Here is a 25,641-nt window from a genome sequence, read left to right as displayed (position 1 = left end):
AACAAGAAAATCCCAAAACAAATGGAAGGAGAGAAATAATAAAAATAAGAGCTGAAATCAATGAAATAGAAACAAAAAAACCATACAAAGAATTAATGAAACAAAAAGTTGGTTCTTTGAAAAAACAAACAAGATTGACAGATCCCTGGCAAACCTGACTAAAACGAGGAGACAAAAAACCCAAATTAGTAAAATCAGAAATGCAAAAAGGGTAGATAACAACAAACACTGTGGAAGTACAGGATATCATCAGAGACTACTTCGAGAACCTATATTCAAATAAATTCAAAAATCTTAAAGAAATGGACAGATTTCTAGATAACTTATGATGATCCAAAACTGAACCAAGAGGAAATTAATCACCTGAATAGATCTACAATGCAAAATGAAATTGAAACAGCAATCAGGAGTCTCTCTAAAAAGAAAAGTCCATGACCTGATGGATTCCCTGCTGAATTCTATCAGACCTTTAAGGAAGAACTGATACCAACCCTCCTTAAACTGTTACATGAAATAGAAAGGGAAGGAAAACTGCCTAACACATTTTATGAAGCCAGTATTACACTTATCCCAAAACCAGGCAAAGATACCTCTAAGAAGGAGAACTATAGGCCAAACTCCTTAATGAACATTGATGCAAAAATCCTCAATAAAATAATGGCAAACCGAATTCAACAACACATCAAAAACATCATTCACCACGACCAAGTAAGCTTCATCCCAGGAATGCAGGGGTGATTCAACATACAAAAATCAAAAATGTAATAAACCACGTTAACAGAAGCAAAGACAAAAACCACTTGATCATCTCAATAGATACAGAAAAAGCCTTTGGTAAGATCCAACACCATTTCATGATAAAAGATCTAAGAAAATTAGGAATAGAAGGAAATTACCTCAACATTATAAAAGCAATGCATGACAAACCTACAGCCAGCATTATACTTACTGGAGAAAAACTGAAACCATTCCCTCTAAAATCAGGAACTAGACAAGGATGCCCACTATCTCCACTCCTATTCAACATAGTATTGGAATTCCTAGCCAGAGCAAGTAGGCAAGACGAAGGAATAAAAGCAATACAAATAGGTAAAGAAACTGTCAAATATCCCTATTTGCAGACGACATGATCCTATACCTTAAAGACCCAAAAAACTCTACTCCAAAGCTCCTAGACACCATCAATAGCTATAGCAAGGTAACAGGATATAAAATCAACGTAGAAAAATCATTAGCATTTCTATAACCTAGTAATGAACAAACTGAGAAAGAATAGGTGAAAACAATTCCATTTACAATAGCCTCAAAAAAAAAAAAAATCAAATACCTAGGTGTAAACCTAACCAAGGACGTGAATGACCTCTACAAGGAAAACCATAAACTTCTGAAGAAAGAGATTGAGGAAGACTATAGAAAGTGGAGAGATCTCCCATGCTCATAGATTGGTAGAATCAACATAGTAAAAATATCTATACTCCCAAAAGCAATCTACATGTTTAATGCAATTCCTATCAAAATCCCAATGACATTCATCAAAGAGATTGAAAAATCTACCATTAAATTTATATGGAAACACAAGTGGCCAGGAATAGCCAAGGCAATACTCAGTCAAAAGGACAACGCTGGAGGTATCACAATGCCCGACTTCAAAGTATATTACAAAGCCATAACAATAAAAACAGCATGGTACTGGCACAAAAACAGACATGGAACAGAATAGAGGACCTGGATTTGAAGCCACACAACTCTAACCAACTTATCTTTGACAAAGGTGTTAAAAATATACGATGGAGAAAAGACAACCTCTTCAACAAAAACAGCTAGGAAAACTGGTTAGCAGTCTGCAAAAAACTGAAACTAGATCCATGTATATCACCGTACACCAATATTAACTCAAAATGGATCAAGTTTCTTAATATCAGACACCAAACTCTAAAGTTGGTACAGGAAAGAGTAGGAAATTCTCTGGAATTAATAGGTATAGGCAAGAACTTTCTCAATGGAACCCCAGCAGCTCAGCAACGAAGAGATAGCATAGATAAGTGGGACTTCATAAAACTAAAAAGCTTCTGCTCAACAAAAGAAATGATCTCTAAACTGAAGAGACCACCCACAGAGTGGGAGAAAATATTTGCCAGCTACATATCAAAGGACTAATAACCAGAACATACAGGGAACTAAAAAAATTAAATTCTCCCAAAATTAATGAACCAATAAAGGAATGGGCAAGTGAACTAAACAGAACTTTCTCAAAAGAAGAAATTCAAATGGCCAAAACACATGAAAAAATGTTCACCATCTCTAGCAATAAAGGAAATGCAAATTAAAACCACACTAAGATTCCACCTCACCCCTGTTAGAATTGCCATCATTAGCAACACCACCACCACCAGGTATTGGCGAGGACGCAGGAAAAAGGAACCCTTTTACACTGCTGGTGGGAATTCAAATTAGTACAACCACTCTGGAAAAAAAGTTTGGAGGCTTCTTAAAAATCTAAATATAGATCTATCATATGTTCCAGCAATACCACTCCTGGGGATATACCCAAAAGAATGTGACAGAGGCCTTGCACACCCATGTTTATTGCAGCACTATTCACAATAGCCAAGTTATGGAAACAGCCAAGATGCCCCACTACTGACGAATGGATTAAGAAAATGTGGTATTTATACACAGTGGAGTTTTATGCAGCCATGAAGAAGAATGAAATCTTATCATTCACAAGTAAATGGATGGAACTGGAGAACATAATTATAAATGAGGTTACCCTGGCCCAAAAGACCAAAAATCATATGTACTCCCTCATATGTGGACATTAGATCAAGGGCAAACACAACAATGGGATTGGACTTTGATCACATGATAAAGCGAGAGCACACAAGGGAGGGGTGAGGATAGGTAAGACACCCAAAAAACTAGATAGCATTTGTTGCACTCAATGCAGAGAAATGCAGATACTTTAAGGCAACTGAGGCCAATAGGAGAAGGGGACCAGGAACTAGAGAAAAGGTTAGTTTGAGAAGAATTAATTTAGAAGGTAACACACATGTACAGGAAATTAATGGGAGTCAACTCCCTGTATAGCTATCCTTATCTAAACTAGCAAAAACCCTTGTTCCTTCCTATTATTTCTTATACTCTCTCTCCAACAAAATTAGAGATAAGGGCAAAATATTTCTGCCTGGTAGCGAGTGGGTGAGGGGAAAAAGGTAGGGGTAAGGGAAGCTGTGAGGGGAAGGGGGAAGTAATGACCCAAACATTGTATGCACATATGAATAAAATAAAAAATAAAAAAATTTTAAAATAGGAGATATCAGAGGATAAAAGAATACGGGAGAAACTGTGATAGGCTCTGGCTCTCAGGCTCTCCCATTAACATGATCACAACATGGATGTGTACACTGAAAGAACACTTTTATCCAAGGAAATGCAAATACAGTCAACTCCCAACTTTCTTGCATGGATGTAAGATGTGTAATACTTCAAACTGAGCCATAGCGGAAAAATTCAAAGAACTTTTTTCTTCACTTACTACACTATATTCTTTTACATTTTTCATTTTTTTTCATCTCCCTCTCTTTCTCTCTGTTTCTCTCTGATTCCATTATAGTTCCATCTTCAGGAAGAGAAAAGATACTAGGAAGCAATTATTTATACCAAATGAAGAATATTCATTCTGAAAGACCCACCATACATAGGGAAAATATTTTATCTGCATTAGGCTGAATTCAAATTTCTTACCTCTGCCAGCACACATCAATTTCAGTCCCTCAATATTTGGGAGAAATGAAGTCAGGCAGTTCCATGGTCCATAAAATGTCAATCCCTAACAAAAGAATAAAATGTAAGTATACTTTAATATGATAACTCAAATAAGTATACTAGGGAATGTTTGCTTATAACTATAAATCCTCAAATATTTTTCTTAGATATACACAATGAGGGAGTAAATTTGACCCACATTTTTTCATTGAATGAATTGGGAAGCCATTTTAAAAGTAATAAGAATTTGGTCCTGGATCCAATAAATGACAGTAATTCTTCTAATCATTTCTCCATTAAATGCATGCAACCGATTTTGCCCAAAAATCTCACTGGTAACAAATTTATTTGGAGCTTTGGAGGCTGAATGCACTCAATTAACTATGACACAGATACCAGAACTATGCTTCTCCAGCTCATTTAAATCAAAAGTCATATTTGGTATTCTCTTACCTGGATGTTCAGAAAATTTCCAAAAATACTTTTATTCCTCTTCTGAATTAGGACACATTAATAATACGAGAAGTTTTATTGTGGTAATTGTATATATGCATACAGTATTCTTTGAACAAGTTCACCCCCTCCATTATATTTCCATTTCCTCCTCTCTCCTTTTTCCATTTTTCAAACAGTGTTTGGTGGGTTTCTGTATACTGTCTATGCATATCTATGTGGCATACTTCAATCCTCTTAACCCCTCAGCATCCCTTTCCTCTCCTCCACCTCCTCCTGTTGATTTTTGCAGATCATTCCACTATCACATTCATGATCCATGACTATTATTACTATTATATATGATCATCATCATCCATCATCATTATTTTAAACTAGGTTCCACAAATGGGTGAGACTAGCAAAATACTGGCTTTTTGAGCCTGGCTTATCTTACTCAACATGATGAGCTCCAATTCCATCTCTTTTCCTGAAATTTTTATTTTTCTTTATGTCTGAGTTAATAAAAATATGGAACACTTCATGAACTTGCATGTTATCCTTGTGTATGGGTTATGCAATCTCTATACCATTCTAATTTTAGCATCTGTGCTGATGAAGCGAGTCCATGTTCTGAAATTTTGTCCATTTCCAGACTTTCTTTTGTTACCCTGCCAGGGGTGATAACAGGTTTCTGGGGATGTCAGACATTCTATTACCCTGATTTCTGCTTGACACTGCCCACAGAGATCTATTAAGTACGTCCTACTTCCTTTTTGACTTTTTTTACCATATGAAACAGTGATCCACTTTCCTCTTGTTAGAGGATGATCACCAAGCATTTCTCTAAAACATTTGTGTGATCTATCACTTCATTCATTCAAAATTATGTATTAAATTTAGTGCTAAGAAGAGGACCTTCAAGTACCCACTGAGACTGTTAGAAACCATATTCCCTAATGAAGACAATCCACAAGCCATGCGCTTACACAGGAGATTGTCTCACACAGGGTTTTGCAATCACCATCATCATACCCTTGGTTTCATTTTTACCCAGAAACCATGCTTTCTGACATCACACTGAACTTGATTGTTGCCCTGATATTTTAAATTATTTTGGAAATCTTCTGCTAAAAAGAGATTGGGAATACATAAAAAATAATTTTATTTTGTTCAACAGCAAGACGTAGCTCTTGTATATTGCCTTTAAACTCCTCATAGAGAGTGAATAATCTCGCATCTTTTTCTCTTTGTCTCCTATCATTAGCAACTAATAGAAAACAGTTGACACTTTCAACATCTAGACATTACCTGAGCAGACCTGTGAACTTGGTAGGTGAATTTTCTGGTTCCCATGATGCCTCAGGTGATGGTTTTACAGCACTTTCTACCACTGTGTCATAAGAAATTCCAGGATAGCTTCTTCACTCACATACTGGACACATGGTAGAGGTGACTGGAATTGAGAAGGTCCATTGAGCATCTTTCTTTTTGCTCATGACTTCTCTACATGGGGACCTTGGACTTCCTCACAGCATAGTAGTCTCTAGGTAGTCAGACATATTATTCATAGTTATCACTAACTGAGGGACTAGACTAAGAAACAGGAATTAGAAACTACCAGTTTCTTAAGTTCTAGGCCTGGAAACTTCCATAAAGATCAGTTCTAGTATATTCTAATTGTCAAATTAGAACCTCCCCAGGTTTAAGGGAACATGGATCTCTCAAAAGTATGGCTATCAAAGAATTTGTAGCTATCCTTAATTGATCATATTTAATCTGTGTTCTGCCCTCCCAATTCAAATGAGTTCCAATAGCCTGTATCCACCCATGTAATTGGCAGGTCCACTCATGTCTCAAAATCATCAGACCATGTTAGAACCAAACTCACTACTTCGCCAGTGTTTCCCTTGCTAGCGAGCAAATGGCTCTGACAGGTACTAAAAACTTGAAGATCATCTTTGACCCATCACACACACTCTTTATGCAATGTGTCACCTAGTTCTAATGATTTAACCTCATACACAACAATATTTGCTATTTTAAATCTATAGCATCCATTCTAGAGCTGAGATTTCTTGAGAACAATTTATCATTTTGATGTAAAAAGAATTGTGAAAAATTACAGTACTTCTCTGAGAACAGCCTGTTTCTTCTTTACAAGTCCAAAGTAAGCCAGGCTGCGCATATCCCTCCCCTCAACTTTAGAAAAAAGATGCATAATTTTAATTATTGTTTTATAAACCCTATGAATAAAGGTTGTAGGAGGAAGAAAGGGTGGTGTTTTTCTGTAAAAGAATAATTTGTCACTTATACCTTGGACAATGAAATTATACTTTGTAATATAGTTTACTTAACACTTTAAGACGTATGACTTTGCCAATTTCAGGAAGTTGTGCATTCTGACGCTATAAACTGTATCACTGAAGTTATGTCACTTTAAGGCATGACCTCAATTTCATTCTTCATTTAGCTGGGGTCTTATATACATTCTTAGTCAGCTCTATTTTTTCCTTTGGTTTTAAGATTATATTAAACTAGACTTTTACTTATAAAGAGGAGATAAGTCCTCATGCACTTCAATTTTAAACCTTATTCTCTCTCTCAAATACATTTCTCATCAGTGCAATTTAATCTCTTTTCTAGGCTTTCCTCTACCATGGATGTGCTGCCTTCTAACTCCTGGAAGCAGGACTTTTTCAACTGTTAATAGATTGTGATAAATATATCACAAAATGGAGCTTTCTACATTTGAAAGAAATTACTAGTATATTTGGGTGTATATAAGCACATGTATGTGTTAAAAATGAAATCTGGTTTATTTGTTTATATTTATGGAATGCTACAACTTCATCACAAAAATAACGACTACCATGTTATTATGTATAAAATTCATATGATATTGCATTATCTTTATTTTTTCACCATTTTTACAACTGGAAAAACTTTGTCTTAATCTTTAAACAACTTTCACAAGGTCACATAGCAAAGGGTGACCTTGATTGTTCTTTAGAATGGGACTCTTGTCCCATATAGGACAGAGTTCCGTAGATTCATGGAAGCACTCTTTGTGTCTCTGTCACAGCACATCTCACAATCTGTCATGTAATTAAGTTATTTTTACACATGCTTATCTTTCCCACTCTATTTTATAGTTTGAAGTTTAGGCTTTCCTACTTAATAGGTTTTTAACTTTCAAAAGCTATAAACCTCCCAATTTCTCATTTTTCATGTACATAAAGTTAGGGAGCCGAACTAGAAGTTCCATATGGCCCATTTAGGTTCAAATATTTTGTGATTCTATAACAGTGACTTTCTTGGAATAATGTGTGTATTTATCTGGTGTTATTTACAGTTCACGGCTAAGTGCATTTTACCTAGCAGGTAGTTCTAGAAATGCTTACTGAGTGAAGTGGATAGGTTTTAGAATGTCAAGATAATTAGCATTTAAAGCTAGAAATCTATTTATAAACAAACCAAGTCATTTATTTATCACTTAATTATTGACTAATTGAAGTTAGTATTAAGGACATTAGTATTAAGGACATTATTGTAAAAAGAAAATCATAGTCCCTATCCTCAAAGACTTCCTTTCAAAACTGGTTTTTTATTCTTTTTACATATAGTAACATATACAAACTTCACAGGAAAATGATGGAAAGTAGATGTCACTATCATTATTTTAACTTAAAAGTATGAGAAAATGAAGGCCTAGAAAGGGCAACTGATTTGCCTAGGGTGACTTAGCAAGTAAGCAGCAGAGTCTGAACTGAAATTCTCACTCTGATGTAAGTCCAGTTTAGTGGGATGTTCTCTATTACCTTAATGATCATAGGTAAAACTGCCTGGAAAAAATAAGAGCAGTGGATGGAAGACTGAGACCTGGCAATAATCATATTTATGGGAATGGAGAAGACAATAAGGTACATTGGGGAAGTATGAAAGTAGCAACAGCCACAACAGGAAGAATGGGGTGATAGGAGCTCCAATTACTAGAGAATCAAAGAAAATAGGACTAAAAATCAGGCATCAACTGGTGGAAAAAGATTGCTAGTAAGTCTTAGAATAGTCATGACACAATGATGGTCACAATTTCAAGAGGAAGCAAACGTGCAAATATTCATCAGCCCTCTCACTGATGAAATGACACACATCATCAGAAAAGTTTGTGATGAATCTTGAGATATTCCAAGCTGAGTGGGAATATACATGTGTTAGAGTGAAGATAAGTAAGGGTAGTAAAGTAAATAGCATACATTTATTTGTCTAGTAGGTTCTCAGTCATTTTCATGAAACTGAATTATCCTTATTTTTCAGCTGAAGTCATGCTTATATTAACTAAAAAGAATAAAGAGGCAAAAGATTGAGGACGGAAAGAATTAGAACTTTTATAGCAACAGGGACATCAGGTGTTGGTGAGGCAGGAGGAACCATGCAGCAAAAGACCTAGGATGGATAAGGAAGAAGCAACAAGGATGGACTTTGACAACGGTTAAGTTCTCTATACTGAGGCAGCTGTGTCTCCTATTTTCCCCATATTAACTGGATTAATTTGATCATACACAAATTAAGAGGGAAAGGAACTACAGGGACAAGAACAGTTCCTAATACTCTAGTCTAATAAGCATTTTTTAAATAATTAGAGAGAGAACCAGTGCTACATTCTCTCTACACTTGATTTATGCTCAGCAATGTTATATATGACTTACCACAGAATAAGTTTTCCTCTGGAGGCACTTGAAAATAGAAGGGCTTCTTCATTAGGTAGAAAGATGTAGAATATACTGTGGACTGGAAGAAGGTAAAGATGATTATTCTTTAATATTGAATACATGTGTTCAATTTGAGGCTGATAATCCAATTCAGTTGAAAGTAAAGCTTCATAGGAAAAGAAGATGGGAAACACTTGATTTGTTACCTACATCACCATCTAAATCTATATTTTTAGAACAAAAAGTTTCCCAAGGAATGAAATGTGTGTGTTAAATCACTGTGCTGAAGGATCTCATTACTAAATAGCATCATACCCTTTTATATTGTCCATTCCTTGCTTTCACTGAAACTAAGTTTTAACAGTAGGATGTATAATAAAACAACTCTCCTCAGTATAAACTATTTATAGATTTCTTCTCCATTTTCTCCCATACCTGAAGTTTTGTCAATTACCACTAACTTAAACCCATTTTGAGAATCCCAGTAAAGAAATACTGCACATTAGCTATAAAAATAAATGTAGGATCAATTGAGCAGAGGTTAAAAGAAAATTATAGTAGTCTTAACAAGAATCAGAAGGTGGTATAAATTAGAATGAATCATCAGACCTAAAAGGAAATTTAAACATGCTGTTTACTCTTTTTCATCTCATTTTGGTTTGATCATTTACTATGTTGCTCTATGTTTGAAGAAAACTCAGAATTGATGTGCTCCAGGCAAATGTTTATATCTCTGTGTACTGACTTGGAGAAGAAAGCAAAGCTAGAAATGGGAAGAAGTAAAGCATTTACTTCCAGTCACATCTGCATTAAGATTTTGATATGGGTATATGTACAAGAAATATTTCTAAATGATCAAAAACTTCTTTTCCACAAGCCTGAGTTATAGCCTTACTACAGGAATAATATACACTATATGTGTTTGTGTGTGTGTGTGTGTGTGTGTGTATATAAAATTTGAATGCTTCACTTAGTCCCTATATGAATCCTGAAAAACCAAGCATATAAAAGTAATGCTAACCGAATAGTCATTGAAATTTCCCATATGGAAAATATATGTAGTTCTGTTTTGACCTGTTTAATATATAAAAGTTAAATATAATGTCTAGATTCAAGCATTTAAAATGTTATCAGATTATTTCCTTGAATGATACTCTTAAAAATGTTTGTTTGCTTTACATCTGACAAGGGATTAATAACTAGAATATACAAAGAGCTCAAACACTTAACTCAAAAAGAACAACCAACCAACCAACAACCAAATTAATAAATGGGCATGTGAACAGACACTTCTCTCAATAAAATGTGCAAACAGTCAACAAATAACATGAAGAACTCTTCAACATCTCTGGCCATGAAGAAAATGCAAATCACAACAACACTGAGATTCCATCTTATCCTAATCAGAATGGCTAGTATCAAAAATTAAAACAACAAACGCCAGGGAGGATGTGAAGGGAAATGAACCCTTATGCACTGTTGGTGAGAAGATAAGCTTAATGCAACCACCACAGAAAGCAGTATGGAGGTTCCTTGAACTAAAAATAGAACTATCATATGACCCAGTGATTCCACTCTTGGGACTATATCTGAAGAAATGTAAGTTGGGATATAATAGAGACAACTGCACACCCATGTTTATTGCAGTGCTATTCATCATAGCCAAGTCTTGGAATCAGCCTAGATGCCCTCCAATCAATGAACAGTTAAGGAAATTTGGTATGTTTACACAATGGAGAATTACTCAGCCATAAAGAAGAATGAAATGTGGCATTTGCAGGAAAATGGATGGAACTGGATATAAGCATGTTAACGAAAGTAAGCCATGTTCAGAAGGACAAAGGTCACATGTCCCCTCATATGCTGAATCTAGACCTAACATATATATGAAGAGATACACATGCATATATACAACACCATGACCGTAACAGAGGGACTGCCTGGGGAGGAGGGATGAGGAGGAAGGGACAGAAAGAAAGAATGATGGGATAGGGAAAAATGCCGAAATACATCATGTAGATAAATGAAGGTGGCACGAGGCAACCCACTGAAAGCTGCTGGAAAGGAGGAGGGGAGGGGAGATGGAGAAAAGAGAATACAGGGAGTTAATCTGACCAATGCACAACACATGCATGTGTGAAACACTACAGGGTAACCCCTTTGTACAAGTAATACACACTAATAAAAAAGACTATATTAGCCTTATTTTGACCCGTTTAACAAATAACATTTAAAAGTAATATCTAGATTCAAGCAGTTAAAATATTATCTAATTATTTCCTTGAATCGTAGTCTTAAAATTATATAATTACTTGTTTTAATAACTGTATATTAGCAAATTCCAAGATGGCGGCTAGAGGTAGGAAGCAGAAAGCGAGCCTCCTATAGTGAAATCTTGGAGAGACGCTGGAGACACACTTTGCAGGCATAATCACCGAGAAAAGGCATAACTTTGACTCCTCCACATCTCCAGCCAGCGCAGAGAATCTCCACTTCACGTTAAAAGGAGAACCGAGGAGGCCCCTGGGCCGCCAGTGGCCGGCGCCCATACGGCTTGGGAAGACGCGGACCAGGTGAGCTTCGCGGTACCGCGGTTCCCCCACAGACAAGCCTGGGCCAGAGCAGCATAGCCCCCTGGACAGACTGACCTCCACCCGGGAAAAAAAGAGAAACTGAGTACTAAGCAATAAGAACAGTTAAGACACGCTGGAAAGAGGGTGGGGCGCCCTGAGCGCTGAAGATTGGGGGAAGGGAATCCTTCCCGGGACTGGAAATAAACGAGCCGGGCGGGCCGGAGAGGCTCTGGCTGGAGCGGGGCGCGCCCAGCAACCAGGAGCGGGGACGCTTGTGAGAGGAGGGAAGACCCACTTCCCACGTGAACTGTAAATAAACACGCAGGCCTGACAACGCAGGGCAGTGTCGCCTTTCCCAGTGCTTGGAAAGGGAAAAGCCTGTAGCAGAGGCCCCCCTCCCCCGCACAGGAGAACTCTGAGCAAACAAAGCCTGTGGGACCAGGTGAGTGCTAGCTCACCCCAGAGATCTGCATAAATAACGCCGCCAGCTACAGGCTGAGAGCAGCAGGCAGGCAAGCCACAGTTGCAGATACCACTCTCGGAACTGCCTCCAGACGCTTTTTTTTCTTTTTCTCCCTACCTTTGATGAGAGAACAACCGAATTACACCTGCAAGCCGAAAAACTTACTGAAACTGTATTGCATTTGAACTGGGGACACTTGGTGGGTTTTTTTTTTTTTTTTTTAATCCTCTGTGTGTGTGTGAGTGTGTAGTTTTGTTCTACTTTATGCATCCCCTTTGATGAGACAACTACAGAACAACATCTGAGGCACCAACTCCAGGACTGGAGATTGAGACGGACATCCAAATTATTAAGACTGAAACTGCATTGCATATAAACTTGGAAGTTTTTGGTTTTTTGTTTTTGTTTTTTTTTTTAATTTTCTATTTTCCATTTTATTTTAATTCATTTTTATAAATAGATATTACTTTCATATACTTATTTTTTATTTTTTTATCTTTGATTTTCAATCCTCTCTCTGTCTCTCTATTGTCTGTTCAGCTTACTGTCGATTAGTACACTAACACTCCCTGTTTATACCTTTGAAACTCTCTTGTCTGATACCTTCTTCTGCTTTCTCCCTCTTGTCTGTATATTTGTTTTCCCCTTTTCTTTAACTTCTTGCTTTCCATCTCAGCTCACTCTTCCATTCTCAATATTACCATTGTTATTATTGCAAGCTAGAAAATACTTAATTGCACACAGTACAGGGACAGTAACAACACCAAGGACAATGACAGGAAGACAGAAAAAACAAGGAAACCAGTTTCCCCACAGCAAAAAATTAGTACAGGAACCAGAGGGGAATGAAGAGAACAGAAACTCAGATCCAGACTCCAACAAAATGAAGATAAACTATGCCAAAGGACCCAATGAAGCCCACAAGAATAATTTAAAAGAAGACATACTACAAGTACTCAATGAGAATTTTATAGAGATGATACTGGATAGGGTCAACCAAAATGTACAGGAGACACTCAAGAAATTCCAAGACAATAAAAATAGAGAATTTGAAAAAGCAAAAGAAGAAATAAAGGAAACCATAGAAGCACTGTATAAACACCAAAGTGAAAGAGAGAACACAATGAATAAATGGATAAATGAACTCAGGACAAAAATAGACAACAATAAAGAAGAAAACAGCCAGGATATGGAAAACCTCAGAAAAAAGAATGAAACAGAACTGCAAAACAAAACGGAAGGCCAATCCAGCAGAATAGAACAAACAGAAGACAGAATCTCAGAACTTGAAGATGAAATGGTAATTAAAGGAAAAACTGAAGAACTATTAATTAAACAACTCAAGACCTGTGAAAAGAAAATGCAAGAACTCACTGACTCCATCAAAAGACCAAACTTGAGAATCATGGGCATCGAAGAAGGAGAAGAGGTGCAAGCGAAGGGAATGCGTAATATATTCAACAAAATAATAACGGAAAATTTCCCAAATCTAGAGAAAGATATTCCCATACACATGCAAGAGGCCTCCAGGACACCAAACAGACCAGATCAAAATAGAACTACTCCAAGACATATCATCATTAAAACAACAAGTTCAGAAACTAAGGAAAGAATATTGAAGGCTGCAAGAGAGAAAAAACAAGTAACATACAAAGGTAAACCCATCAAAATCACAGCAGACTTCTCAACAGAAACATTAAAAGCAAGAAGAGCAGGGGGTGAGATCTTCCGGGCACTGAATGAAAATAACTTCAACCCCAGGATACTCTACCCAGCAAAGCTATCATTCAAAATAGATGGAGCAATAAAAGTCTTCCATGATAAGCAGAAACTAAAACAATATGTGACCACAAAGCCACCATTACAAAAGATTCTGCAAGGGATCCTGCACACAGAAAGTGACACCCAACTTAACCATGAAAAGGCAGGCAGCACCAAACCACAGGATAAGAAAAAGCAAGACAGTAGAGAGTAACATCAAGTTAGGTACACACAATCAAACCTCCAAACAACTAAGATAACTAAATGGCAGGAATCACCACATACCTATCAGTACTAACACTTAATGTTAATGGACTTAATTCACCCATCAAAAGACACCGTTTGACAAAATGGATTAAAAAAGAAGATCCAACAATTTGTTGCTTACAGGAGACTCATCTCACCGACAGAAATAAACATATGCTTAGGATGAAAGGCTGGAAGAAGATTTACCAAGCCAATGGCCCCCGAAAACAAGCAGGAGTAGCAATACTTATCTCTGACAAAGTAGACTTCAAACCTACATTGATCAAACGAGATAAAGAAGGACATTCCATACTAATAAAAGGGGAAATAGACCAAAAGGAAATAATAATCATCAATCTGTATGCACCCAATGTCAACGCACCCAATTTCATCAAACATACCCTGAAAGACCTAAAAGCATATATAAACGCCAACACAGTGGTTGTGGGAGACTTTAACACTCCATTAGCATCAATAGATAGGTCATCCAAACAAAAACTCAATAAAGAAATCCAAGATCTAAAATATGCAATAGATCAAGTGGACCTAGTAGATGTCTACAGAACATTTCATCCAACCTCTACACAATATACATTCTTCTCAGCAGCCCATGGAACCTTCTCCAAAATAGATCATATCCTAGGGCACAAAGCAAGCCTCAGCAAATATAAGAAAATAGAAATAATACCATGCATACTATCTGACCACAATGCAGTAAAAGTAGAACTCAACAACAAAAGTAAAGACAAAAAACATGCAAACAGCTGGAAACTAAATAACTCATTACTTAATGAAGAATGGATCATCGATGCAATAAAAGAGGAAATTAAAATGTTCCTGGAAGTCAATGAAAATGAAAACACAACCTACCGGAACCTATGGGACACAGCTAAGGCAGTCTTGAGAGGAAAGTTTATAGCCATGAGTGCATATATTAAAAAGATTGAAAGATCCCAAATCAATGACCTAATGATACATCTCAAACTCCTAGAAAAACAAGAACAAGCAAATCCCAAAACAAATAGAAGGAGAGAAATAATAAAAATAAGAGCTGAAATCAACGAAATAGAAACCAAAAAAACCATACAAAGAATTAATGAAACAAAAAGTTGGTTCTTTGAAAAAATAAACAAGATCGATAGACCCCTGGCAAACCTGACTAAAATGAGGAGAGAAAAAACCCAAATTAGTAGAATCAGGAATGCAAAAGGGGAGATAACAACAAACACCATGGAAGTCCAGGAAATCATCAAAGACTACTTTGAGAACCTATATTCAAATAAATTTGAAAATCTAAAAGAAATGGACAGATTTCTAGATACATATGATCATCCAAAACTGAACCAAGAGGAAATTAATAACCTGAATAGACCTATAACACAGAATGAAATTGAAGTAGCAATCAAGAGTCTCCCCAAAAAGAAAAGTCCAGGACCTGATGGATTCTCTGCTGAATTCTATCAGACCTTTAAAGAAGAACTGATACCAACCCTCCTTAAACTGTTCCATGAAATAGAAAGGGAAGGAAAACTGCCAAACACATTTTATGAAGCCAGTATTACACTTATCCCCAAACCAGGCAAAGACACCTCCAAAAAGGAGAACTATAGGCCAATCTCCCTAATGAACATTGATGCAAAAATCCTCAACAAAATAATGGCAAATCGAATTCAGCAACACATCAAAAAGATTATTCACCACGACCAGGTAGGCTTCATCCCAGGGATGCAGGGGTGGTTCAACATACGAAAATCAATAAACGTAATAAACCACATTAACAGAAGCAAAGACAAAAACCACTTGATCATCTCAATAGATGCAGAAAAAGCCTTTGATAAGATCCAACATCATTTCATGATAAAAGCTCTAAGAAAACTAGGAATAGAAGGAAAGTTCCTCAACATTATAAAAGCTATATATGACAAACCTACAGCCAGCATTATACTTAACGGAGAAAAATTAAAACCATTCCCTCTAAAATCAGGAACCAGACAAGGATGCCCACTATCTCCACTCCTATTCAACATAGTACTGGAATTCCTAGCCAGAGCAATTAGGCAAGAAGAAGGAATAAAAGGAATACAAATAGGTAAAGAAACTGTCAAAATATCCCTATTTGCAGACGACATGATCCTATACCTTAAAGACCCAAAAAACTCTACTCAGAAGCTTCTAGACATCATCAATAGCTATAGCAAGGTAGCAGGATATAAAATCAACATAGAAAAATCATTAGCATTTCTATACACTAACAATGAGCAAACGGAAAAAGAATGTATGAAAACAATTCCATTTACAATAGCCTCAAACAAAATCAAATACCTAGGTGTAAACCTAACAAAAGATGTGAAAGACCTCTACAAGGAAAACTATACACTTCTGAAGAAAGAGATTGAGGAAGACTATAGAAAGTGGAGAGATCTCCCATGCTCATGGATTGGTAGAATCAACATAGTAAAAATGTCGATACTCCCCAAAGTAATCTACATGTTTAATGCAATTCCCATCAAAATTCCAATGACATTCATTAAAGAGATTGAAAAATCTACTGTGAAATTTATATGGAAACACAAGAGGCCACGAATAGCCAAGGCAATACTCAGTCAAAAGAACAATGCAGGAGGTATCACAATACCTGACTTCAAACTATATTACAAAGCAATAACAATAAAAACAGCATGGTACTGGCACAAAAACAGACATGAAGACCAGTGGAACAGAATAGAGGATCCAGATATGAAGCCACACAACTATGAGCAACTTATCTTTGACAAAGGAGCTAAAAATATACGATGGAGAAATAGCAGCCTCTTCAACAAAAACTGCTGGGAAAACTGGTTAGCAGTCTGCAAAAAACTGAAACTAGATCCATGTATATCACCCTATACCAAGATTAACTCAAAATGGATCAAGGATCTTAATATCAGACCCCAAACTCTTAAGTTGATACAAGAAAGAGTAGGAAATACTCTGGAGTTAGTAGGTATAGGTAAGAACTTTCTCAATGAAACCCCAGCAGCTCAGCAACGAAGAGATAGCATAGATAAGTGGGACTTCATAAAACTAAAAAGCTTCTGCTCAACAAAAGAAATGATCTCTAAACTGAAGAGACCACCCACAGAGTGGGAGAAAATATTTGCCAATTATACATCAGACAAAGGACTGATAACCAGAATATACAGGGAACTTAAAAAACTAAATTCTCCCAAAACGAATGAACCAATAAAGAAATGGGCAAGTGAACTAAACAGAACTTTCTCAAAAGAAGAAATTCAAATGGCCAGAAAACACATGAAAAAATGCTCACCATCTCTAGCAATAAAGGAAATGCAAATTAAAACCACGCTAAGATTCCACCTCACCCCTGTTAGAATAGCCATCATCAGCAACACCGCCAACAACAGGTGTTGGCGAGGATGCGGGGAAAAAGGAACCCTCTTACACTGTTGGTGGGAATGTAAACTAGTACAACCACTCTGGAAAAAATTTGGAGGCTACTTAAAAAGCTGAACATCGATCTACCATTTGATCCAGTAATACCACTCTTGGGGATATACCCAAAAGACTGTTACTCCAGAGGCACCTGCACATCCATGTTTATTGCGGCACTATTCACAATAGCCAAGTTATGGAAACAGCCAAGATGCCCCAGCACAGACGAATGGATTAAGAAAATGTGGTATCTATACACAATGGAATTCTATGCAGCCATGAAGAAGAACGAAATGTTATCATTCGCTGGTAAATGGATGGAACTGGAGAACATCATTCTGAGTGAGGTTAGCCTGGCCCAAAAGACCAAAAAATCGTATGTTCTCCCTCATATGTGGACATTAGATCAAGGGCAAACACAAGTGGATTGGACTATGAGCACATGATAAACGCGAGAGCACACAAGGGAGGGGTGAGGATAGGTAAGACACCTAAAAAACTAGCTAGCATTTGTTGCCCTTAATGCAGAGAAACTAAAGCAGATACCTTAAAAGCAACTGAGGCCAATAGGAAAAGGGGAACAGGTACTAGAGAAAAGGTTAGATCAAAAAGAATTAACCTAGAAGGTAACACCCACGCACAGGAAATCAATGTGAGTCAATGCCCTGTATAGCTATCCTTATCTCAACCAGCAAAACCCCTTGTTCCTTCCTATTATTGCTTATACTGTCTCTACAACAAAATTAGAGATAAGGGGAAAATAGTTTCTGCTGGGTATTGAGGGGGGGGGAGCGGGAGGGGGTGGAGTGGGTGGTAAGGGAGGGGGTGGGGGCAGGGGGGGAAATGAACCAAGCCTTGTATGCACATATGAATAATAAAAGAAAAAAAAATAACTGTATATTAGCATATATTAATTGTACCAATGGGGTTTCAGTATGATTGCAATCCTTTTCTTCAGCAATCTCTTATTATTCCTTTAAAAGGAACATGTATTTCATTTTTCATTGCTAAACCACAACTTTTACCTGGTGTTTTTGTTGTTGTTGCTTGGGGGGGTCTATTTATGCTTTCTTTTTTGAATCAGAGTCTTGCTGCAGCCCAGACTAGTGGCCACATCACCTGGAAATTTGTAGCTGTTAGTAAAAGTATAATAAGCAAAACTAGATGTTATGAGTTACACTCAAGATTCCAAGATAAAAGTTCGTTTTGAATTTCAAATAAACACACAGATAGATGATATACATTGATGATTAACTAGATAGATTGACCTAGAGATGCAGATATATAAAGACAGATATCTAGATATATAGTACAGACATATATAGATATAGAAATATGCAAGTATAATTTGAACATTATGTGTCATCAAGGTAATCTTTCCAAAAATGTTTATCTTCCTTGAAAATTTAGACATAATTCAGTCATTACAACAAAAATTGAGCTTAAATGATTATGAAGACAAGATGTTTATTCTAGTTTCACAACCAAACTAAATGTTCAAAGAATTAATTATTATTCACACTAATTACACTAAGTCCAGACAGTGTATCATATACACAAATCTTCCCTCTTCTTATGGCTGCTTGGTATCCCAAAAAAAAAAAAAACCCTACAATTTAAAGTTGATTCAATATACTTTAGGACAAAGTTAAATTAAGACAACATCTGGGTAGGTCATAACACAGTGTGGGTCAGCTTTCCACATTTTCATTCATCCCTGGTTTAGGGGATCCCAGGGATATATTACAGCTGATGTTCAGTTTCTATTCCCCTTATCACAATATTCCCCACATCCATTGGCTCTAATTCTATAAGAAACAAGATACATTTTTAAATGTCTACATGAGTTATCCAGTGCCAAGAACTGACCTGCTTCACAGGAGTGAAATGACAGTTAAATTCTTGAGCTCAGCAACCTAAAGCCATCTGAGCCAGCTCAACAGTTTACTTTTCCTCCATGTTCACAAAGCTTGGATTTATTTTCTTCTTTAGGACATGATTCAAAAGCATGACAGCAAAAAAGATGGTGCTCCATGTGACCTCAGTTCTGGGACAGGAAGAATGGTTTATCTCCTTTAATTTTTATCCAAGCAATATGCATAGGCAATGACTTCCTCAGTAGAACTCAAGTGACTCAGCAACTAAGACAAAGGATAAACAAATGGGACTACATAAAATTAAAAAGCTTCTGCACAGCAAAAGAAATGGTCTCTAAATTGTAGAGGCCATCCACAGAATGGGAGAAAATCTCTGCCAGCTTTACCTCTGACAAGGGGTTGATAGCCAGAATATAAAGGGAGCTCAAAAAACTAAATTCCCAAAATATCAATGACCCAAGGAAGAAATGGGCAAATGAACTGAACAGAGCCATTTCAAAGGAAGAAATCCAAATGACTAAAAAAACACATGACGAAATCCTCCTTATCCCTTGACCATAAAGGAAACACAAATCAAAGCCACATTAATATTTCACCTTACTCCTGTTAGAATTGCTACCATCAAGAACACAAACGACAACGAATGTTAGCAAGGATGTGGGGATAAAGGAACCTCACACACTACTGGTGGAATGTAAGCTAGTACAACCACTATAGAAAACAGTACGGTAAAACACTAAAAATAGATCTGCCATATGACCCAGCAATACCACTCCTAGGGATATATAACTGAAAGACTGTGAGTCAGCTTACAACAAAAGCATCTGTACACCCAAGTTCATTGCAGCACTATTCACAATAACTAAGCTATGGAAACAGCAAAAATGCCCCACTACTGATGAATGGATTAAGAAAATGTGGTATTTATAGACAATGATATTTTACTCAGTCACAAAGAAGAATGAAATTTTGTTATTCACAGATAAACTGATGAAACTAGAGAATATCATCTTAAGTGAAGTTAGCCAGACTCAGAAGGCCAAAAGCCATATGTTCTCTCTCATATGTGTAATACAGACCTAACACGAATGCAGTAATATTATGAAATACTGGTCACACTAAGGTGAGGTCACCCACAGGAGGGGTAGGAAACTAAGAACTAGAGTAGGCTTTGTATATTCTCTATACAAGCATGAATATAGAAACCTCAAAATGACTGAAACTACCATAAGAAAGGGACTAAGGTAGAATGAAGAAAATTAGAGGAGATAATCTGATTGGAGTTGTAATACATATATACATGGAAATATCAGAAGAAAACTTCTGTATAGCTATGTTTATCTCAAACAAGCTAAAATGCCATATTTTTCATTTTAGCTTTTCTCTTTTTGCATCTATAAAATTGGAGAAAGGAGGGAGGAACAAGTCCTACCCAGAGGGGAGGCCTGGCACCAGCGGGAAGGGGGAGATGTTTGGGAAAGGGGGTAGGAGGGTGAATATGCTGCAAAAAATATGTACACATGTAAGTAAACGCAAAAATGATACCTGTTGAAACTACTCCAGGAATAGGGAGAAGGGCAGATGAAGGAGAATGATAGAGGAGGTAAATTCATGTATGATATATTTGCCACATTGTAAGAACCTGCATAAGTGCTACAATGTACCCCCACCCAAAAAAATCAAGGAAAAATAAATTTTTATCCACCATAATACATCTTAAACAGAACACCATTCAAGAAGTGGAATAGTAAATGTAAGTAAAAATAAATATTTTCCTCAACTGTAACTTCTAAAACTGTACTTATTTTATATGAAAAGAGAGTTGCACGAGCTCATATTTTGACAGTTTATGTGGAAACTTTGACCATGTTGAAAACATGACTTATTTAAATGATTCTTTTGATGGTAATTTTAGGCTTTCCTTATCAGAGGAAATTCTCATCTCTGAGTATAGTCTCTTGATTTAGAATTAACACCCATAATCCCTAATTGCTATCATTTTTCTTTCCTGAGGCAGGGCTACAACTAAACATATCTCATCACCACGCATCCATTCATGTCCCCTCAAATTTAATACACATCTAGCCTCCTTCTTTTCTTCAACTCTTTAAAGGTCCTCACTCAAAAGCTGGAGAAAATTTCTCACTGATTCCATCTAATTAACCCAATAACAAAGGTTGTCTTCCAGTTTCCCATGTAAGTTATAGCTAATCCAGCGACAGCTCTGATACTGTTAAGAAGTAGCTAAGTACTGGTGGTGTGGCTCAAGTGGTAGGGAACCTGCCTAGCAAGCATGAGGCCCTGAGTTAAGACACCAGTACCTCCAGAAAAAGAAATAGCTAAGCTACACGTGGGTCCAATCAAAAAAATAGATACCTAATATTTCCACAAGCACTTTTGTTTGTTCGGTTTGGGAGGTTTTTTAAATTTTATTTTATTTTTATCATCATATTGTTGTATGGGGGTACACAGTGACATCTACCAAACTGCTTACAATACATCTTAGTTAAATTCGCCTCTTCCACATTCTCTATCCCATCTCCCCAGTTCTTAGAATAGTTTCAACAGCTCTCAGTTTTACATTTTCATCCCCAAGTACATAATATTTTCACCATATTCCCTTTCCTACCCCCCTTTCCTTTATCTTCCCTCCTCCCACTGCAACAACACCCCCAGACAGGACCTGTTTTACCTTCCCTTCCTTTGCTTTTGAAAAAAGCTTTTGTTTGTTTAACATAGCTATACAAGGAGTTTTCTTATTACATTTCCATGCATATATGTTTTATATCCCAAATTCCACAAGCATTTAAATACAGGAAATAGGTTACACAAGTTTTGCAGCACTGATAAAACAAAAAGGGATGCTACCACAACTCAGAGAAAGTAATTCAAGGCATCAGTTACCACCCCCAAAGCCCTGGAATAAAAGCAAAGGTTTGGGTTCTCAAAAGCTAGGAGTTCAGAGTTAAGGACTTACAAAATGGTTGCTTGGACTTTTGACGGGAAGTGGCTATGTAGAGATACTAGTACCTTAAGAATTTGGAGGATACGTCTCAAGCCTCTGAAGAAGGGTTAGCAGCTTCACTCAGCATTTACTGACTGGTACCTTTTAGCTGGCACAAGGAGAAGTGCTGCATAAAGAAGCTGGAAACAGGATGTCCTTCCTGCTCCCTGCAGTAACTTCCTCCCTCACTGCTGCCAGGTCTTACAAAGTCCCCAAATCTCAACTGCTTGTTAGAATCACTTAAACTTTGAAAGCCTGACCCAGGTCCACACCTGCATACAAGCAACCTAAATTTGTGAAGGGGAAAACTAAAGCTCTGTCATCCTCAAAGCTCTCCAGCTGATTCCAATGGCGGCCAAGGCTGAGAACCACTGACCTATCACCCTCTATTGACAGAAGCTCTCTAGCAAATGAAACCGGCTAATACAGTTTGCAGACTTACTGCTCCAGGAAGCAAAACAGAGGAAAGTTGGCTAAGGAGCTGAGAGGTTAAGCAATTGGGCAAAAACTTGACCTATACTTCTTGGCAAGTAAGACTAAACAAATTTGCAGAAATAGTAATGGAGGAAATGTTTAACAATTAGTACAGCAATTCAAAATTTTACAATTTGCACAGCAATGTGGTTAGCATATTATAAAATAGCTGCCAGAATGATGCAATTAAAAACTCACATAGTCCAAAGTGTATCATAAAACACAGGGAGACTGTATTTTAGAACATGGAAAAAAATAAAAAATATATTTTATTACATAATGACTCAAACTTCTAATGGGCTCTGCATACTTTTAATTTACAGAAACCTAGAGAAGACTTTAAGGAAAAATAAATGTGATTTATTATTTTGATTATCTTAGTTTTTATCACATATTTCAAAGATCTAATATTTGTCATACAAAAATCTTTTGAATCTAAAATATTTACACTTTACATAAAGAAAGAGAATGTAGATCACTTATCTTAATGTCCCAAAGAAGAAACGAGTATAGAAGTAACCACAGTAAGTATTTCAATATTAAACTTTAAAATGTTTTCAGCAATATTATCACTATTCAGCAGTTTTGGTTTACTGGACAAGAGACTCCCTACTTCCACTCCAGGTTTTGACATAAATGACTAATATTGCCTATAGTGATGCATACTATAAATTCTATATGTATTTAATTAGACCAAAGCACTTACTCTTTTCTTCTCTTCTCTCTTCTCTGCCTCTCTCTCTCTTCTCTCCTTACCTCTCTTCTCTCTCTCTCCAAACCTCTACCTCTTTCTCTCCCTCCATAACCTGATTTGTACTCTCTCACAGAATTTACTGTCTTTGCAGGAAGCCCAAACCTATGGGGCTGCCCAATCTTGGATTTGAACTTCTAAAACCATGGGTTAAATAAAGTTTTCCTCTTTATGAGTTAATTGCCTTGGATATTTCATTTTAGTAACATGAAGGTAGTCTAGTAATACAGAAGCTACGTGTATCCCCTATTTTAAAAACATAGTCCCTACTGGTAGTTTAGCTTTCTCTACAAACTTACTGGTATAAGGAATATACTGCTTATTATAAATTCTTGGTGTGATTGGAAATTAATAAATGAACAACCAAGAATTCTATATATGTGCTGGAAAGTATCATGCTCTAAAGCTCTTTTCACCTTGGCTCTCCCCACAACGAGCAGTTCTGGGGATCTGCCTTTACCCCTTCATCTTTTTGTCCACTGCTTATCATCAGTCTAGGGATGACAAGCGGTCAGGACCAAAGGGCAGCCAAAGAGCTCCTGTGCCTGACATCCTAGTCTGCAGGCTGCACAGGAAGACCGATTCAAACAAGCACAGCTCCACAGGATGGTCCTGTGGCTTCTCCTCATACTGTCTGCAGTAGCCGTGAGGAACCTACAAACAGCAGCAAGATGACCTTGGGACTTGTGAAGCAGCAGCAGACAGTCCAGCTGGTGGCTCTGAAATGGAGGTTAAACCCTTGCCTTTAGCAGTTGGCCATGCACCAAGCCCACTGTTCCACCCAACCTCCCTCTACTCACCATCACCACACACCCAGGAGAGTCACCGAGTCAGTTCTTGCCATCATTACTTTCTGATGATGCTCCTGGCCCAAAACAGAATGAATTTTCCCAGGCTTTTGCACAGATTTGGCCTACACCAGAACTGGTTCCCTTAGCCTCACCTTCTATACTTTTTTGTTGGGAAGTTTACTCTGCCTCTACCATGCACCCTCCCGCCCCCCAAAGCTGGGCTCCATAGGCTTCCTCAGACTCACGGAGCTGACAAGGAGTTCCTGAGTCTCTGTGGCACTGGGAAGATGGTCTGATCTTGGGGAGGGCACCAGAGACTGCTGAGCTAGGTTTTAAGTATGCTATGTGATGTTAGGAACGTCATTTTTCCCTTTGGAGTCCAGCTTTCTCTCTTGAAATGGTCTGACTGAAGCCATGCCATTCCCTAGCTCTCTAGCTAGATGAACTCACATCCAGCTGGGTCAGTGGCTGGCCCTGGGTCAATACCAGGTATTTTGCCTGTTGGTCTAGACCTGGGAATTTGGTCCCCAGTGAACAGGGCTGGTAATGGTCTAAATGGTGTAAGTATGTGTAGGGTAGGTCCAGATTAGCGAGGGGCAGTATAGGAAGAAAGTGAGAGTGCCTCACTTACTGGTTTTGCATCTCTTTGCTACCCTCCCTTTCCTTTACAGCCATTTTGTTCCTGAATACTGGATGTGTCTTTTGGGAAGGCAGACAGCAACACTTTCGTAGAAAACTGGTGCCAATATCCTAGCCACCCTGATCCAGCCCTGGCTCTAGTCATGGGTAGAGGCCACAGTAACATTGCTTGCTTCCCCAGTGGGGAGCAAATTTTCTGCTGACGACAAACCCTGGAAGGACCTACTGCTGTTTCCTGCCCCAGCCCTGCTGCTGTTTTTGCAGTGGTGAAAGGATCACCCATGTGGCAACATCAGGGGCTTAAGATTGCAGTTTGAGTCCTCTTATACAGGCTTTGGAGGGGAAGAGCAGACATGGTGGCTCTTGTGGTATACTGTCATTCTCCATCATATATTTGCACCTACAGTTCTCCAGTTGTAACACTGCCCTGTCTTCCTACCCTTGAGGAACTGCTGCCAAAGGACAGTCTCCAACTCAACAGCTACTTCTCTGAGAAACCATGCTAATCTGACCTCGTTCATCAAGACCATCCCAGAAGATGTGAACTTTTCACTGTGCACATAAAAAAAAGCCAACTGCACTTCCCCTCTGCTCCAGGTTTCTGGCTGACTTTTGGACTGGGCCCAGGTATGTGATAATGGTCCTCACTTTCCCACTGGCCATGTCCAGTGTGCATAACCTGGCACAAAGACCTATTCCTGCATTCCTCCCAGTTGTACAA

The 25,641-nt window shown here is 37.6% G+C and overlaps 1 long non-coding RNA gene and 1 other non-coding gene across 2 annotated transcripts in view; both read right to left on the bottom strand.

Moving 5' to 3' along the window:
• LOC141422347 (uncharacterized) overlaps positions 1–22,406 on the bottom strand; it is a 36,981-nt gene extending 14,575 nt beyond the window's left edge. The window contains exons 1-4 of the long non-coding RNA XR_012446896.1: positions 22,292–22,406; positions 8,907–8,988; positions 5,509–5,743; positions 3,745–3,829 (exon numbers count right to left, since the gene is read on the bottom strand). This is a non-coding gene — a long non-coding RNA (uncharacterized lncRNA). The remainder of the gene's footprint in view (positions 1–3,744; positions 3,830–5,508; positions 5,744–8,906; positions 8,989–22,291) is intronic.
• LOC141422878 (U6 spliceosomal RNA) lies at positions 4,723–4,825 on the bottom strand. Its single transcript, XR_012447581.1, has one exon. It is a non-coding gene; the product is annotated as a U6 spliceosomal RNA (small nuclear RNA).
• Positions 22,407–25,641: the final 3,235 nt, after the last annotated feature.

Source organism: Castor canadensis, chromosome 4 (assembly GCF_047511655.1).
Source record: "Castor canadensis chromosome 4, mCasCan1.hap1v2, whole genome shotgun sequence".
NCBI lineage: Eukaryota > Metazoa > Chordata > Mammalia > Rodentia > Castoridae > Castor > Castor canadensis.
This window is presented reverse-complemented; position numbering and strand designations above follow the sequence as displayed.